This window comes from Diadema setosum, chromosome 6 (genome assembly GCF_964275005.1).
Source record: "Diadema setosum chromosome 6, eeDiaSeto1, whole genome shotgun sequence".
Classification (NCBI taxonomy): Eukaryota; Metazoa; Echinodermata; class Echinoidea; order Diadematoida; family Diadematidae; genus Diadema; species Diadema setosum.
In genome coordinates, this window is record NC_092690.1 from 22,103,758 (window position 1) to 22,122,447 (window position 18,690).

General features: G+C 37.9%; 1 long non-coding RNA gene and 1 pseudogene across 3 annotated transcripts; both read left to right on the forward strand.

The window, feature by feature from the left end:
• Nucleotides 1-1,988: 1,988 nt before the first annotated feature.
• Nucleotides 1,989-5,419, forward strand: LOC140230238 (uncharacterized). 3 transcript variants are annotated; one of them, XR_011901370.1, is made up of 4 exons: nt 1,989-2,113; nt 3,938-4,092; nt 4,395-4,526; nt 5,350-5,419. It is a non-coding gene; the product is annotated as an uncharacterized lncRNA (long non-coding RNA). The 3 variants fall into 3 exon arrangements; XR_011901369.1 differs by lacking the exon at nt 1,989-2,113 and having other exon boundaries at nt 3,757-4,092; XR_011901371.1 differs by lacking the exon at nt 1,989-2,113 and having other exon boundaries at nt 3,757-4,092; nt 5,354-5,390.
• A 7,184-nt stretch (nt 5,420-12,603) lies between these two features.
• LOC140229638 (vitamin D3 receptor-like) overlaps nt 12,604-18,690 on the forward strand; it is an 86,995-nt pseudogene continuing 80,908 nt past the window's right edge.

Here is an 18,690-nt window from a genome sequence, read left to right on the forward strand (position 1 = left end):
GTAGTTCACTGAAAAAGATTTGAAGAAAATATGCAGTAACCATGGCAACACGTCACATACAAACACAAAGAGTGTCTTGCATATTAGTACACCTTTGGATCATTTCACGCCCTACATACTGAATTTGAAATAGATAAACTAATAGTTCGTTCAGCAATGTTTTGGGTAGTTACCATGGCAACGCTTTCCCCGACAGACACACAAAAACATGTGTTGCATATCTACACCTCAATGTCATTATGTACACCAAATTTGAGTTCAGTTGCTTCAAAATAGTGAAAGAAGTTCAAATCTTAAGATTTTCAAGAAAATATGCCGTTACCATGGCAACGCCTTGTCGGGTACAAACACAAGTGTGTCTTGCATAATTGCACCTATAGATCATTATACATACCAAATTTGAAAGGAATTGCTTAAATACTATGAAGTAGTTCACAAGGTTTTTGGAAAATTGCGGTTACCATGGCAACGCTTTCTCTGACAAACACAAAAGACATGTCTTACACATCTACACCTCAATGACATCATGTACACCAAATTTGACTTCCATTGCCTTAAAACTCGAAATAGTTTCACCCCACATGATTTTCAAAGAAAAAATTGCCGTTACCATGGCAACGCCCAGTCAGGTACAAACACAAAGTGTGTCCTGCATCGCTAAACTACACTTATAGATCATTATACATACCAAATTTGAAACAAATTGCTTAAATACTGTGAAAGTAGTTCACTCCACAACGTTTTGGGAAATTTGTGGTTACCATGGCAACGCTTTCTCAACGCAATGCCCAGTCAGGTACAAACACAAAGTGTGTCCTGCATAACTACACTTATAGATCATTATACATACCAAATTTGAAACAAATTGCTTAAATACTGTGAAAGTAGTTCACTCCACAACGTTTTGGGAAATTTGTGGTTACCATGACAACGCTTTCTCCGACAAACACAAAAAACGTGTCTTGCACATCTACACCTCAATGTCATTATGTACACCAAATTTGAGTTCAAGTGCCTCAAAATTGTGGAAGGAGTTCACTCCACAAGATTTTCAAGAAAATATGCCGTTACCATGGCAACGCCTTGTCGGGTACAAACACAAAGTGTTTCTTACATAACTACACCTAAAGATCATTATACACATAAAATTTGAAATGAATTACTCAAATACTGTGGCAGTAGTTTACTCCACAAGGTTTTTTTGGAAATTGTGGTTACCATGGCAACGCTTTCTCCGATAAAGACAAAAAAAAAAACGTCTTGCACATTTTCACTTCGATGTCATCATGTAACCCAAGTTTCATGAAAATTGCTTCAAAACTGTAGATGGAGTTCGTGACGCAAGATTTGCAACGGACTGCCCGACCGACCACATGCTGATTCATATACTAGTATACTGAGTAACCCCTTATACACTTTGTGTATGTTAAAAAAAAAAAGTATCTTACACAATCATACATTACATAAAAATGTCATTTATACGGAATATTTTCTTCTTTTTTCTTAAAAGAAATGATCAAGTTTGGAGATTTGTCCCCCAGCATCTATATAAGCAGCCGCAATTATGACATTTGTAATCTATTGCAAATCGATTGCAAAATTTGCAACTACCCCTGAATCTATTGCAAAGTTGCAATTGATTAGCAATTGATTGCAGAGATGCAATCGATTTGCAATCAATTGCATCTTTCTTGCAACAGAATTGATTGCAACTTGCAATTAATTGCAAATTTGCAATTAATTGCAGGATTTGCAATAGATTTTGGGGAGTTGCAATTAATTGCAACTTTCTTGCAACGCCCCCTAAATCTAACAAGGACTTAAACTTTCAGCCAATCAGATGACTTGTAAATGACGTCATGCGCTATCTTGAACCGCCTAAAACCGGAATTGGCGCTGGCCGTCACTTTGCTTCATGCGATGCTAGCGATAGCGTAGTCATACACACACATATTGTACATTCAGTGCACAGTCGACGTCTACTATACCATCGACCATTTGCAAACAAACGCTATTGACTCGAACAGTTGAGTTGGTCTTGAAGGCAGAAGTCATGCAGGCCGGAGTTTTTTGAGGGCATGATCTGACGGAAGCTTGACCAAGTTGCTTAAAGGTGAGCATATTACTGTATGAATGCTTAAGAATGTGTTTGATAACTCTGGGACTCAGTAACCAAAGATAAAAGATGTTAAGATGTGCACTAACCGCCCTACATTTTTGGCGAGTTTGAGCCTTGCCGCTGTATACAGCGCTGTCCATCCCTTTGAAAGCGCCAGTGCTAACGTTAGCTGTTCATAGCTAATGTGTCTATCCAAACATTGTAGCAAGTTACATGTAGGCTAACGTTATACTAGTATTGTGGGGGCTCTATCTCGGTGACACTGCAAGTACAAGTGTAACAGGGACTCTTATAAAGCGCCCATTCTACCTATAGACCTAAATGATTTACGATGTTGGTGTCTTGACTGAAAGGTAAAGCTATGGGCATAACGACAGGCTACTGTAGCGTAGGCCTAACTCAACTGTCGTCTAACACTGACTGAGTAACAGTAACAAGTTAGGTAGTGTCAGTTCACCCCTTCCTACACTCTTGTAAGGTTTAATTTATCAATTTCTACGTAGAAAGGCACAGTTCTAGGCCTTATCATGCCCTATGCTGTGATAAAATGTAGGGCATATGCTGTTAGATGGGTTTTATTTTTAATGTTGTGTTTATAGGCCACCAATAGTACGTAGAAGTTTCTAGACCCTATGGGCACTAATAAAATAGAACTGCGACCAGCCCAAACACGAAGCCCCCTGAGGCTATGTGATGAGCGCCCCAGGGTTTAGGGCGCCAATGTTGCAATGCCAGTGCAGTGGCGTCAAGCTCTGAACTGTAAAAACTTCTATCGCATGGGCCATATTGGCTGACATCACCAATTTCCATTGACTCCCATATTAAAATAGGGGGTCTACAATTAATAAACAGTTTCTGTTCCATTGCATGACTAGGTCTACTGAGTCTGATGTCACAATAAACAATTACCTTTGGCGTGTGCACTCAACACTCTTACTATCAAGCGTGCATCATGTCACTCATTTTACTGGAATAATCAACTTCAATGCTACTTGCACTCGGCTGCATACATGTGATTGTGCTACTGATTTGCATTCCATGAAAATACTTCTACACTATTATTACTACCACTCAGTAGTAGGCCTGGACACCTAGGCCTTATGGTTGCCATTTCTGCACTGAATTCAAGACTCTTTCTTGAACTAGTACGTCTCTTAGTGTTATTGTTGAAGGCGTTGTATGAAACAAATAATGTATGGGATTAACTCGTGCAATGGAACAAGATTTCGCACCTGGATAAAGATATTCTACTCCAGTCTTTCTCTTTGTAGCATAATCAATGTGGTGATCTGTGTTTGAGTAGAAGGATCTAGACTTAAAAATTCTACAGATCTACACTTCTGGCCGAGATGTATGCTTTAAGCATCACATACACCAGTGAGAGAATGTAGTGAAGTTTTACAATATATGAGGCCTTTTTTTTAATTTTTTACTTTTGATATTTTTTAAGATAAAGGGAATGCAAATTACCTGTTATTTGTATAATTTGTACTCCAAGAAGTACTCTGTCAGGACTATCCCTTCTTGGTGTTTAGATATGCAAGACATCCCTGGTATTTCTAAAAATTGATTTTAACGATAACATCTGAAACAAAAATCAGAGATATCGGTCTCATTTTTTCCTCCAGCATGAAATACAACCCTCGAGACCAATAAGAAATAATTAATTACATAAAAATCTAAAAATGTGGCTATGGCGACCGTTTATACCCCCGAAGCATATTTGTTTTCTTCCTTTTTTTTTTTGTCAAGCGTTTCTGTTTTTCATTTTCCACTTCCTTATCACTGATATTTCACAGTTTTTGTGTTTATTTTCAGATCAATGCGGACTTTGCCCAGTTGTACCGAGAAAAGTGCAGGAGATGGTGAACAGATGGGGGCCATTTTACGTCAATAGAATCTTGCACTTGCCAAGCGAAACTACCCTTAGTTGCAAGACATCGTAAGAAGATGTGAAGACATGGATGGAGACAGTAAGTCCTTCCGCCAATCCTCATAGATCTTGTGGCATTGATTATAATTACTGGAACAATTTCTGTCCAAAGTGTAAGAGTAAAACTTACTCATTTGTTTATGCTTCATTGCTATTACACCTTTCAGGAAAGTGAATGTGTACGAGTTTGCTCTTCATAGACTGATATTGATAATAAGTCGAAAACTGAATGTTAGGGATTGTCAGAGCTTATACAATACGTAATATCTAATATGTTAAAGAGAATGTGTGAAATACTTAAAGTTGAAAAAAAAATATTTTGTATTGTGTTCCATTCTATAGGAATTTTGTGGAATGTCACTACTTGCAGCGATGCTTCACAGACCCAACATCCCCATGTACAAGAAAGGGAGAGGACCTCTCATGCTCCCGAGGGATGCCCAGCAGTACCTGGTGCAGAATGACTATGTGCCTGTAAGTACAGTATATGCTTAATGTTTATAGACTTGAAATCAGTTTATGATCAAATCATTGAGCTTCCAATTTTGAGAATTATCAATATGCATGTTTCATTGGGCTTTTAAGTACCAGCTCATGTTTAGAGAAGAATATTTTAGCTTCGTATCTTACAAAGCAAGACTCGTGTAGAATCTGCAAGTACTCAGTAACAGGTGGAATTTAAAAATCTGAATTTCTCATGCTGTCGTGAGAAATGCAAAGTTTTCTTCTCTGATATATCAGTGTTTTTGAAGCGATTCTTCTCAAACAAACTTTAGAACATTCGGCAATGAGTATTGTGTAGGGGTGTCTACCGTGTTTTGACAGTTTTTTTTAAATTCATTAAATTACGGATTAGAAATGCATGCTGACTTCTATTGATTTGTAATAATATGTATATCAAATATCTTATGAGTCTGGAACATGTAAATATCAAGTAGGCCCCACCCCGATGATGGCAAAAAGTAATCTGATTTCTGGGAATTTTTTCAAGGCTTTGAGGTTTACCAGATGAGACAAAATGTTTTAAAATAATATGTTCTGAAATATATCAGAAATATTTACTTGTACATCACAAACTAAAAGTTATGTGATGAATATTGTATTTAAGATCAATATGTAAAATTATATTTTAATATTTTTTCCCTCCAGAGTGCCCTCTCACTGAGAACTTAACTTCCCTCTATGTAATGCAAAGTTTATTTGATAATAATTGTAGTCTTTGTCATTTGCTCAAACGATTCAAGTGAAATTTAGTTCGAAATATCAGTAGTGCTATACATGTTTAATCTCTTTTCAGGTAGGAACCAATGTTCATGGCATTGCTGATGCAGAGACTCCAACCCCAGCCCCAAGCATCTTCTGATCTGGAGATTCTCTCACCTGAAAGCCCTAGCAAACGGGAAACGCCAAGTTGATCCGCGCGAAACGTATACATCACGAGCGAGAAGCGCGAAGTTCAGTGATGCTAAAGATGCCACCTTCAGCCAGCCCTGCTTAGTCAGATAATGGAGTGACTAGACGTACATCCAGTATTTTCTCATCCTGGACGAGACCATACTAAGTCCAGGCTGGAGATGACCAGAAGCAAGAATTTGACAGACTCTTTAAAGCCCACTGTGTCTTCATCGTCAAATATGCTTGGGTGCTTGTATCATTCTTTGATTTTGTGGCGGCATATTCATGTACTACTACAATCCCAAGTGAGGGCTTCGTTCTGGGCATTAGCCACGAACTTCAAGAACACGTCAGTGTATGATGCTAGTAAGATTTTCCGACATTGTGCCACAAACTCATGCACACAAGAAGCATATCTGACTTGCCCTGATGTGCAGCAAAGTTTTCTTAATTTTCGGTGAATTCTTAAATCAAAGTAACACAGGTAAAATGCTGCAATATTTCCTTTGAAGATACTATCATGCATAATGTTTGACTCATGGATATTGAGTTATGTTATGTGTGCCTCACTTTTCCATTTATATTGAGCTACAAATCCATGCACACAAGAAGCATATCTGTCATGCCCTGGTTGTAGTAAAGTTTCCTTGTAATTTTTTTTTTTTGTGTGTGCATTTTTAAATGAAAATAACACAATAAGGAAAGTTCATGCCGCAATGTTACCTTTAGAGGTACTATCATGTATGTGTGTGCCTCACTTTTGCATTTGCATTGCTGCGTGAACATTTAAACAATATTTCAAGTTTTTATACACGTCCAGTTTCAATTTATTTATTGTTCATCTTTGGCTTGTTTTCTGTATATTATGTCTGGTTGATGATGAAAAAAAAAGTAATGCCAGATCCGCATTGATTTAAATTGAAAGAAGAAAGTTTTAAGTTCCCCTGAACACTTTTGTAATTATTCAAAGATTACCTAATTTTCATCACTCCCACAGTGTTGTTGAGCCATTGTCCATCATATTTATTGAGCGCTGATTTGTTGCTATTTTCATTATGACGTTGTGGCTAAACACTTTAATATGAAACTCTCTATTTATAAAGAAATAAACTTTGGTTTTCCAGCCAAAGTATGTGCTTGAACCCACGAGGAAGGATAGATTCAGCGCAGGTGGGCACCTTAAACAAATTTAGAGCATTTGACTTGAAATTTGGCACACATGACCACTATGGTATATAGATATGGAAACAATGTGGTGAGCAATGCTTTGCCATGGTAACAGCTTTTTTTAAACCAAAAAAACATACAAAAATACTGTGGATTCAGCTCACTTCCTTTAGTCTTCGAGCATTTAGCTAGAAATTTGGCACAACAGACCACTGTGGTATGTAGATGTGTAAACGTATTCTTTCGTAAGTGTCGATCAATGTGTTGCCATGGTAACGGCATATTTTGAATGAAAATCATACAAAAATATTGTGGATTCAGTTAACTCCCTCACTCTTTGAGTAATTGGCTTGACATTTGGCACATGCAACAACTTTAGCATATAGATGTGCAAACTTAATCTTTCATCAATGGTGAACAATGCGTTGCCATAGTAACAGCATCTTTTCACTAAAATGCATACAAAGATATTGTGGATTCATGTAACAACCTCAGTCTTTGAGCATTTAGCTTGAAATTTGGCACACCTGACCACTATGGTACGTAGATGTGCAAACTTAACCTTTTGTCATTGTTGATCATTGTGTTGCCATGGTAACAACATAGTTTGAATGAAAATCGTACAAAAATATTTTGGATTCAGGTAACTCCCTCAGTCTTTGAGCATTTGGCTTGAAATTTGGCACATGCAACCATTGTAGTTCAGAAATATGCAAACTTCATATTTCATCATTGTTAAACAATGTGTTGCCATAGTAACGGTGCATTTTCAATGAAAATCATACAAACATCAGAGCATTTTCAAATTCAAACTTCAAATTTGGCACATGTTACCTCTGCATTACCTAGATGTGCAAAAAATCTTTTGTCAGTGTGGAAAATGTGTTGCCATGGTAACAGTATATTTTGCATGAAAATGATACAGTAATGTGAATTCAACTAAACCCCTCACCCTTTTAGCATTTAGCTTGAAATTTGGCACATATGACGGCTATGATATAGGGCCTTTAGTTGTGCAAACTTCATTTTTTTTTTAATGTCCAACATTGTGTTGCCATGGTTACACAATTTTTAGTAAAATTAAAAACCATAGAAATCGTCAGTTTATTTATCTTGCTCACTCAGTTTTTGAGCACTTGATTTGAGAGGTGAAACAGTGCATTGCCATGGTAATTTTTTTCTTTATTAAAAAGTAAGAAAAAATAATCCTGGTTGAGCTAATTCCCTCAGTTGTGGGTGGGGGTATATTAATCACAATGAGTGATAATTCTAGTTAAAAATTCAGATTGCATCACTTCAACATAGTGCTTTGTTACGAGATATGACATCAAAGTAATTAAGAAACTAGTGGTCCATCTCACTTGAACAGTCTCTTGAGATGGTTCCCTGTCATCAGTTGAGATGGATTCTTAAATATCAATAGATTAAGCAGGAATTTGTATATTCTTTTGTCAAACATTTTATCTACCAAAATGCAGTATGGAAATGTACTTATGTAAATCCATTTCAGACAATCGATATTCAAGGAATTTTAGAAGTAAGTTTAGAATGTTAATTGTTATTTGAGCTTCTTAATGTTTTAAGGTGAATTTACTTCAGAGTTTACATAGATCTTGCTCCCTACTGTTGTATGTAATACAGTTTGGATTCAATTGTAAATTTTCTCTACGGAATAGTGGAAAAATTAGGAAAGTCTTGTAAGATATAAGGAAATGTAACACGTTTTCAGAAAACATGAATATGCAAATACATGCAGGTGAAAAGTGTAAAAATATTTTGAAGGAATGACATCATCAATTCCCTCATTTGGACGTTCATAAAGACTGGACAAGATCTGTTTTCTGGAAATGTGTGAAATTGAAAAGAGGCATATCTTCCTTATTTCGTAGCTGATTTTCATAGTCTTTACACCATTCTGTGTAGGGAAATTTCTTCTCTTGATTACACTAATTTTGGCCTTTACTTCCCTCTTGATTAAATTTATACTATGCATCATTCCACAAAATCAAATAATTCTTTAAATTGCATGCATGGGACGTACAAATCGTGTAAATCTAAACGTCAACTTAATGGAGGCTGTATTGTTTATTACACAGCATCATTTCTAAAATTTAAGTTATTAGAATTCATTATGATATAATCTTATATTTGTTCATAGTTTCCATCTTACGACTTAACGATGCTCACCAGGGAAAGAAATACATAAAATGAAAGTGAATCGAGTCGTATGGAGTCATCTTGCAAGATTAAAAAAAAAAAAAAACGTGAAAAAAGTAATCTATTTGGCAATGAAGGTTCCAGTCGTCTAGTAACTTGTTTACAGAACACAGTGAAAAAAGCATCAGTAACATGAATGTGAAGATGTGACCATCTGAGACTATTGCAAAATATGCTCTGTTTTCATCATGTCGTATTTCATTTTTTCTGGAGCCTACATGTGTATGACAATCATCTCTATATTTTGTAACTTATCGATGTTTGTGAAAAATGCATCAGTTTGATTTTGTTAAAATAAATAGACCTTTACATGTGAAGAAAGTGCATCAACTGGCTGTCATTTTCAGTAGTCTGATTTTAAATCCATGATGGATTTATTTGAAATAAATCCAAGGAAGGCTTAAAATAAGTCTTTTGTCGTTTAAATCCAAGCTGGATTTATTCTAAAAACAAGTCTAAGAAAGATTTAAATGTAATCTAATAAGACTTAAAAAATAAATCCTATAGACTTGAAATTTAAGTCGAACATAGACTTAAATTTTTAAATCCTAGCTAAGACTTACTTTTAAGTCCTAAGGTTCTGTCCGTATCTACAGTCCGCTAGGACTTAAAGAAATAAATCCTTAGGACTTAAAAATAAATCCTAGAAATTAAGAGAGTAATGGATAACGACATATTAGTTGTTTCCCATGCTTATAATATTACTCCTTTTGCAAATAGCTCATAAAATTTTAACTCTGTTCCAAAGTGAAATACGGACGAGGACATCATCATGAAACACTGTTAGATCTGTCAAATTTTCGTCAAAATCGGACTACTCAGGATAAAAAAGTCATGGCTTATTGTACGTTTCATGTATTTTCTCAATAACAACGATGTATGTTTAAAGGGATTATATAGTTTTGGTTGAGACCTAATTTCAGGTTTCAATTTTTAGATGAGATAATGAGAAACCTCTTATGAAATATGAAAGAGCATGTAATTCCATGAGGAAATCAACGTTTTGATGAAAATTGGTTTTGAAATGGCTGAGATATCCAAAACAGAGCGATTCTAATAAAGTGTGGGACCCACACTTTATTACGAATGCTTTCTTTTACTTTGTTTTTGGATGTTTCAGTCATTCCAAACCCAATTTTTATCAAATCAACTTTGAATTCCCTTTAAAATGGTATGCGCTGTACTATTTCATAAGTGTTTTCTTGATATCTTGCAAAAATTATTATAAGCCCAATTCTCATCTCCAACAATACTGTACCATCCCTTTCAGAGAGGGGCCAGTCCAGTATAGGTAAGTTAGTCTGACGAGTTAGTAAAACCTTTCAAGTGCAGCACAGAAAATTTGATCAAAATTGGGTAAAATTGAGGAAGTTATGAAATTGCTAAGTTTCACTAAGTTATGCAGCACACTTCTCGTACAGTAAATATGAATAAATGCAAATGAGTGGGGTGACAATGTAATCATCCTACAGTGTACGGTGTAAAAAAAAACGAATGACAATAATTCAATGTTTCTAACTGTTACTGAAATTTAAACCAAGATATTATTCCTGGTTGAATAACCTAAGAATAATGATCAGTAAGATATGTCAGAATTTGAGACTGGGGCATAAGTTGCCTTTGAATGAAAAACTGGAAATTTCAAAGATTTTATGCACAGACTAGAATTATGGAATGTTATGAGGGCATGACATCATCACTTCACTATTCGTGTATTCTTGTCAGTCTTCAAGCTGTATGCACTGATTCCTGAAAAGTTGGCGAAAATACATAATGTCAAAACTTCATTATTTTAAACTCCGATTATTTATCAAATATTCATTGTTGTGCAAAGAAAATTTTACTTCTTCTTTTCAGACTAACTTTCAACTGCACTAGAAATCTCCTTTAAGTACACATACACACACACACACACACACACACACACACACACACACACACACACTATACATGCCATATATATTGATGCAGATGATCTCTTTGACTGACACCGGTTTCCCAAAATAAAATGCTTAGGCCCTATAGAAATCTACCACAGTCAATAATTGAACATGAATTGTCCGCATTTACCGCGCACACACACACACTGACATAGTTGTACACACACACACACACACACACACACACACACACACACACACGCACATTATGATTACAATATTAATAAATGAGTAGGCCTAAAAGAGAAAGAGGCAGTAAGATCACTGTTTATGAATTCATGAGAACGGTTGCCTCGGTTGATAGAAACATACACATTTTACACGCGTGGGAAGAAACCGTAATTCAGATAAATTACGATGAAAATTATTGCATTTGCACTGCATGCATTAATTATCATTTTCATCGGTAGCGATGAAATTGTCACAATGTGAATGTCACATCAAAATTATACTGGAACCATCACCAGTTTCAGCATCTATTCACGAGGAACGACGAATTCGCAGCAAGGGTAGAGCTTGAGACGCTCTGGGTGACTGTATCCGCCCGCCCCACCCCGGCCCCAACCCAATCAGAAAAAGGGGATCCCCCGTTCCCCATCCATATCCTTCATCGTGATCCTCCGGCCGGATTCGTCGTTTTGCTTCACCACCAAGCCACGCCCATGCATGGTCACGAAAGTCAACCCGACGTAGACATGACACTGCACTGCACTGCAGCTGCCCTTGGCTGTCCAGGGAGCGGAGGTGAGCTCCCTGGGCTGTCCGATTTCCGAGTCCGATTACATGAATACTATCTAACCATATACCCATTGCGATCGTTGGAAGATACTGTCGGTGCGTGGTAAGTGTGTAGTCTGCTGTTTTACGTGTTGACGCTCGTGGATCGTATCCTCGATCTATCGTCATCGTTCATTCGACTTTTATATCGTCTCAGTGAAGTTCACGTATACACCAAGTGCAACGCCCACCGGCTTTCACGTCACAGCTAAAGCGCGTCGAGCGAGGTCAAACAGCGGTGAAAGTCGCCCCGCAACGCTCCCCTGCCAGTGCCTGCACCCTTGCTCCTCCCTTTCCTCGCCCCTCGACCACCGCAAGCTGTCCCCACCGCCGCTGCCCCCGAGTACGAGTGGAAGAGTTCTGTTCCGAGTGTCTCGCTGGCTGTGAGGCAGCTACTGAACTGTGTAGCCGCCAGTGTTGGTGCAAGGTCTGCCTGCTTGATGCGCGACACGCTGTACTGATTTTACCAGTGAGTGAGTGTATGCAGCAGGCAAGCAGGCAATACCAACGACCATACTCGTACTCGCTAGCTGGTACGCTGTGCAGCATATTTACGACTCTGTAACTAGTGTAAGCTGTGTCACTGACTCATTACCTGGACCTGGTAGACCATCTCATGATCTACTGCAAGATCCTACAATCGTTACTTGAAAGCTGTTTGTGAGGTTACTATTTTTTTTAATTACAATATTAGATTTCATCCGATTCTTTGAAGGACTGATTCTGACGATCACTTCTCAGCAACGTGTACAAGAAATTGCATGCAGTAGAAAATGCCAGAGCGGATTGCGAAGACCCGAACACGTTGTCTGTCTGATGAGTCTCCATACATACAGATCTATAAACTTTGCTAGCTCTGGAGAATTGTCGTCATTTACCTTGATGTCTCTATAGTTCAGAGGTCTTTGTTTACTTTATAAACTGTGGATGGACGGACCCAGGCCCGGCATGGTGTCCATGTAGCTGATCTGCTAATGATATCAGCTTTATTCAAACTGTACAAACTCTGAATTCAACAAACACGAGCTCAACACATATCTTCACTTCAGTGATCACTGATCAGTCTCAAGGTAGGTGGATCTAACAGTTAACACTCAGTTTGAAGATATTGTTTTAGGTTGATGTCTGAACCTGTGTAAACACAACATTCTCGTTCTTCAGTTCAGTATACATTACATGTAGATGTACCGTCAATGTTTGTTTCTAGCCGTCATGACGTTAACAATGGTTGTCAGTATTGTGATATACAACTGTATTTTACTGTATAACTGGCTGTTCCAAAATAGTGTAATAGTCATACGTCATGTTGCTATTCCGTAGTCCTTCACCTCTCTGCCAAAGTTGATTCTTCCACTACCAGACATGTAAACAAAAGCAGAACGAAGGCAAAGGTCATCCTGCTGTCGGCTGTATTCACAAGTAGGCCCTATTAATACGGGCAAAGGATTTGTACCCGTAGACATTATGACCTGGAGTGGAGTGATTAAGCAGTCAACATTTGTTTTATACTGAACACAATGATATATATTACAATCATGTTCAATCTTCATCGGGCTATGCAGCCTATCACAAAGATGACTTTGACTTGTGTGGTTGTGTTGAGGTTTCGTGTGTCATTCTACAATGTATGACAGACAGAGCTGCAGAGGCTGATGTGAGGTAATGTACAAAGTGTGTATTTGGTGCATGTTTTGGTAATCATGTAGAAATGCACACCTACCGTTCGCTTAGCCGTTTGCCGATAAAATTTTGTGCAGCTCTTGGAGATGCTAAATTGAACCATATCAGAGAGTTTTCATTGAATTAGAAAGCCGAAAAGGAAAGAAAAATGAGAAATCGGAGTTGAAAAGTACGTCGGTCGCGATCATAGTTCCGACGTAGTAACTAGTGCATCGATTTCACAGAGAACTATGTCAACGATTATAATCGATTCTGGTAGTCTCTAATTAGCCGCTTACTAACAATATTAACACGACTTGTGCAATACGTGTGGGCCCTAGATCTACTTTCATTTTCGTATTTTTCTCATTCTTTTCATTGCCACTATCATGATTATCACTATTTAAATTATTGATACATATTATTCATACCAGGATTTAGATGTCCTTTCTTTAGAAATTGTGGCAAGTATTGATTCATGACAAAAGTTGATGATTTAATTTGAATAGTGTTGAAGGGAAAAGAATGAAGTTGAAGGAAAAGTAGAAGAAAAGAGTAAGGCTATTAGAAGGAGGGAGAGAGAGAAAGAGAGAGAAAAGAAGATGAGGAGGAAGTTGAATTCGAAGGGGATTTGTTGTTTGTTTCTGGTGATGGTAAATGGTATTAAATTTATGTTTTTAATTGATAAGTTCAGTTTACAGTATAAATCATTGTTTTTATGATAATAACGCTATTCATTTTTCCATTTCATTTTATTAATTATGTATACAAGAACTGCAACCCCAATATTTGCTTTTGTTTCGTAGTAAGGTCCATTTTATTGTCTTTTATTGTTTCACACATATTATCCTCCCATCATTCAGTCAGCAAAATATGTTGACAGATACATGTTTGTATACAGTCAAACGCAGCACGCAGGAGAAAATTTATTAAAATAACAAAAAACAGACGCATCGAGATCACTTTCTTCAACTTTTTACTGTTAAGCCGACGTAATTATTGTGGTTAAACACCAAACAAGCGGCTGTACCACAGACTACAACGATCGATCATCATCATTATATCGCTTTTCCACATAATCGATCATCAATCATGCTACGCTGATACAGCCGTCGATCGGCGTACTTTTTGAGTCAAAATTAGCTAATTTTCTTCTGTAATTGGCTATGAAATTTCATGAAACCATCAGATATGGTTCATCTTGACATTTCTGATAGCCACGAAAAGTTTTATTGACAAATTAAGGAAGGAAATGGTAGGTGTGCATGGTGTGCATTTCTACACGATTACCCATGTTTTGGATGATTTTTGAGAGAAGGTGTTTGCATGGCGTGGTATTAGATACACTTGGTTTGCGGTTCACCATGTATGTATAGTCCTGAGAAGGACTGTTGGAGTGACAGGAGAAGGAAAGAAAGAAAAGTTGGTTGAGAGGTGAGAATTGAGTAAGAGTATTCTTTCTGGAATGAGTGTAGTCCTGAAAAGGACTGTGAACCAAGGAAGTATAGAACCAAGGAAGTATAGGAGAGTAAGAGACTCAACGTTTCGGACAGTTGACTGTCCGTCCTCAGGAGGCTCCTGAGGACGGACAGTCAACTGTCCGTAACGTTGAGTCTCTTACTCTCCTATACTTCCTTGGTTCTATACTTCCTTGGTTCACAGTCCTTTTCAGGACTACACTCATTCCAGAAAGAATACTCTTACTCAATTCTCACCTCTCAACCAACTTTTCTTTCTTTCCTTCTCCTGTCACTCCAACAGTCCTTCTCAGGACTATACATACATGGTGAACCGCAAACCAAGTGTATCTACCCATGTTTTTTCTTCTACTCAAGATCTCCTTTCAAAATACTGTGATAGAGTTCTAACTGCTGGTGTGTTTGCAAAGAGTGGTCTACTTGTGTACTCCTGGGAATTTTTTGAATACAACTGTAAGTTCAAAATCAAGTGACAGAACTTGTGATCATTCCACTCGGGTATCGGTTATTGAGCAAAGGCAAACTTGTGTAAGGTTTATTTTTTTCCCCGCCGAACGAGTTCGAGCAGGGGACTATGAAACGGGCTCCGTACGTGTGTGTGTCTGTGCGTCCGTTCGTGTGTGCGTCCGTGTGTGATCAAAATGTTAAATTTGCTAACGTACTTCTCTGTCATTTATGAGCCAATTTTGATTCTGTTTGCTTTATATGATAGCACTACATGGGAGCTTTAAAACTTGTACACAGAATTTCAGTTGTGACCTATTGTACAGTTTGCTACAAAATGCTACTCCTTCGCCATTTCTAGCCCGATTTCGATTCCGTTTGCTTTATGTGATGGCACTAGGTGAGGGCTTCAAAACTTCTACACAGAATTTTGACCTTTGCCTTCTTTGACCTTTGACCTTGATTTTTGACCTGTATTGTACATTGGCTACAAAATGCTACTCCTTCGCCATTTCTAACCCGATTTCGATTCCGTTTGCTTTATGTGATGGCACTAGGTGAGGGCTTCAAAACTTTACACAGAATTTTGACCTTTACCTTCTTTGACCTTTGACCTTATTTTTGACCTGTATTGTACATTGGCTACAAAATGCTACTCCTTCGCCATTTCTAACCCGATTTCGATTCCGTTTGCTTTATGTGATGGCACTAGGTGAGGGCTTCAAAACTTCTACACAGAATTTTGACCTTTGCCTTCTTTGACCTTTGACCTTGATTTTTGACCTGTATTGTACATTGGCTACAAAATGCTACTCCTTCGCCATTTCTAACCCGATTTCGATTCCGTTTGCTTTATGTGATGGCACTAGGTGAGGGCTTCAAAACTTTACACAGAATTTTAACCTTTGCCTTCTTTGACCTTTGACCTTGATTTTTGACCTGTATTGTACATTGGCTACAAAATGCTACTCCTTCGCCATTTCTAACCCGATTTCGATTCCGTTTGCTTTATGTGATGGCACTAGGTGAGGGCTTCAAAACTTTTACACAGAATTTTGACCTTTGACTTCTTTGACCTTTGACCTTGATTTTTTACCTATATTGCACATTTTGCTACAAAATGCTACTTCCGGCGGGGACTACACTGTGTTACGCGCCGCGTAATTTCTACTTTTCCTTGTTTTCTTTATGTTTGGAGAGTCTTTATCATTAAATACCTCTGCCAAGGATGGTATGTTTGTGCCTGCATTGGTTTGTTTGTTTGTTCATTAGTCTGTTGGCAAAATAACTCGAAAAGTTGTGAATTTTGCAAGGTTGTGATTTGGATAAAACTTACAGGAAAGGTTGGTAATGACACAAGTAACAGATCATTAAATTCTGGTAGCAATATGGGAATTTTTATGAATTTTTATGAATTTTAAAAAATCTTTTGGCAGGAAGGGTCAATGAACTGGCTTGTGCCGAAAGGGTGGGTTGGGTGGTGGCGCGTCGTGTAAATGGGAACACCGCCCTTCGTCCAAAGCCCCCCCCCCCCCGGTTTTGCCGAAAGGGTGCGTTGGGAGCATTGGGTCGCGTCGCGTTGACTGGAACCCCACCCTTCGTCCAAAGCCCCCCCTGGTTTTGCCGAAAGGGTGCGTTGGTACTTTTTCTCATGTACACTTTTGTAATATTAAAAGACGAGTTTTGAATTCATAATTTAACCTTCAAACAACCATTTCAAAGAGGCTATTGTCCGGATCGGTTTCTAAGCGCACAGGGAAGAGACGAAAGTTAGTCTAATTCCATTTTGTATTAAGCGCATTACAAATGTAATGTATTATTATTATTATTATTTTTTTTTTTTTTGTATCATCATTATTATCGGTTTACACTCTATTACCACTTGGTCTACAGCCAGTTGGTCTAATAGACTGTTTAATATCAGTTGGTCTAATAACCATTTGGTCTAGTCATCATTTCGTCCAATTACTGTTTGGTCTAATTGTTATTTAGTTTAATTACTATTTGGTCTACAGTCAATTCGTCTAATAATAGCCATTTGGTCTATTTTTTAGTCTAACACCAATTTATATCATCAAATACCGATTTGGTCTATTATGAGTTGGTCTAATTCCATTTCGTCTAATCATCAAATGGTCTAAAATAAAACCAAATTATTTTGTCCAATATAAATTTGGTGTACACATCATTAATTTTGGTCCATTGCCCAGTTGGTCTAGCCTCTGTCTATCATCATTTAGTCTACACCCATTTAGTCTAATAACCATTGATCTTATTGTCATTTGGTCTAATAGCCAGCCTCCTGGTCTAATCAGGTACCATTTGGTGCAATCATCGTTTCGTCTACATATATGACCAACTGGGCTATTTTTTTTTTTTTTGGGGGGGGGGGGGGCCTTTTTATGGATGTGTACACCAAATTTATATTGGACAAATTTAGTTTTATTTTAGACAACTTGATGATTAGACGAAATGGAATTAGACCGACTCATAATAGACCAAAAATAGACCAAATGGCTATTATTAGACGAATTGACTGTAGACCAAATAGTAATTAAACCAAATAACAATTAGACCAAACAGTAATTGGACGAAATGATGACTAGACCAACTGGTTATTAGACCAACTGATATTAAACAGTCTATAAATAGACCAACTGATATTAAACAGTCTGTAAATAGACCAACTGGCTGTAGACCAGGTGGTAATAGAGTGTAAACCGATCCGGACGATAGCCTCTTTGAAATGGTTGTTTGAAGATTAAATATAAATTCAAAACTCGCCTTTTAATGAAAAAAAAAAACCGGGGGGGGGGGGGGGGCTTTGGACGAAGGGTGGGGTTCCAGTCAACGCGACGCGACCCAACGCTCCCAACGCACCCTTTCGGCAAAACCGAGGGGGCTTTGGACGAAGGGTGGTGTTCCCATTAACGCAACGCGCCGCCACCCAACCCACCCTTTCGGCACAAGTCCAATGAACTTGGGAGATCAAGCTGTGCCTATTTGAGGTTTGCATTACGCGCACTTACAGAGTGCATGCTCTGCTTGGACGAGGTGCCATGCAGCTGGCAGCTGATAACATTTTATAAACAAAAGACTTCTACATTGTACGGTATATTGGGAAATTGGGCGATTTTCAGCTGTACATATTAATTATATGAATGGAGATCATTGATCTCTATGGACATGATGGAAGAACAAGATCAGTGGTGGGAATGAACTGCTTGGTAGAGGTACATTGTATGCACTGTCAGAGTGCTTTTCTAGTTCCGTATGATATCATGGTTACTTAAAGCCCAAAAAAAGTTTTGGTATGCCTGCAAAAGTTGTCAAATTTTGCTCCAAAAAAGTGAACGCATGCCTTGGAAATGTGCGGAATAACGCTGTAATAACAAGATATTCGATGGGTAACGACGAAATTTATGGGAAATATTAACCAAAAACGTTCAGTCTCAGAACTTACCCGAAAGGGGTCAGGCTAGACTCGGACTCGGGGATAACTCGGCCTCGCTTTGCTTGACGGCGGGATGAGTTGTATTGGTTGTCCCTCTGGATTGTACA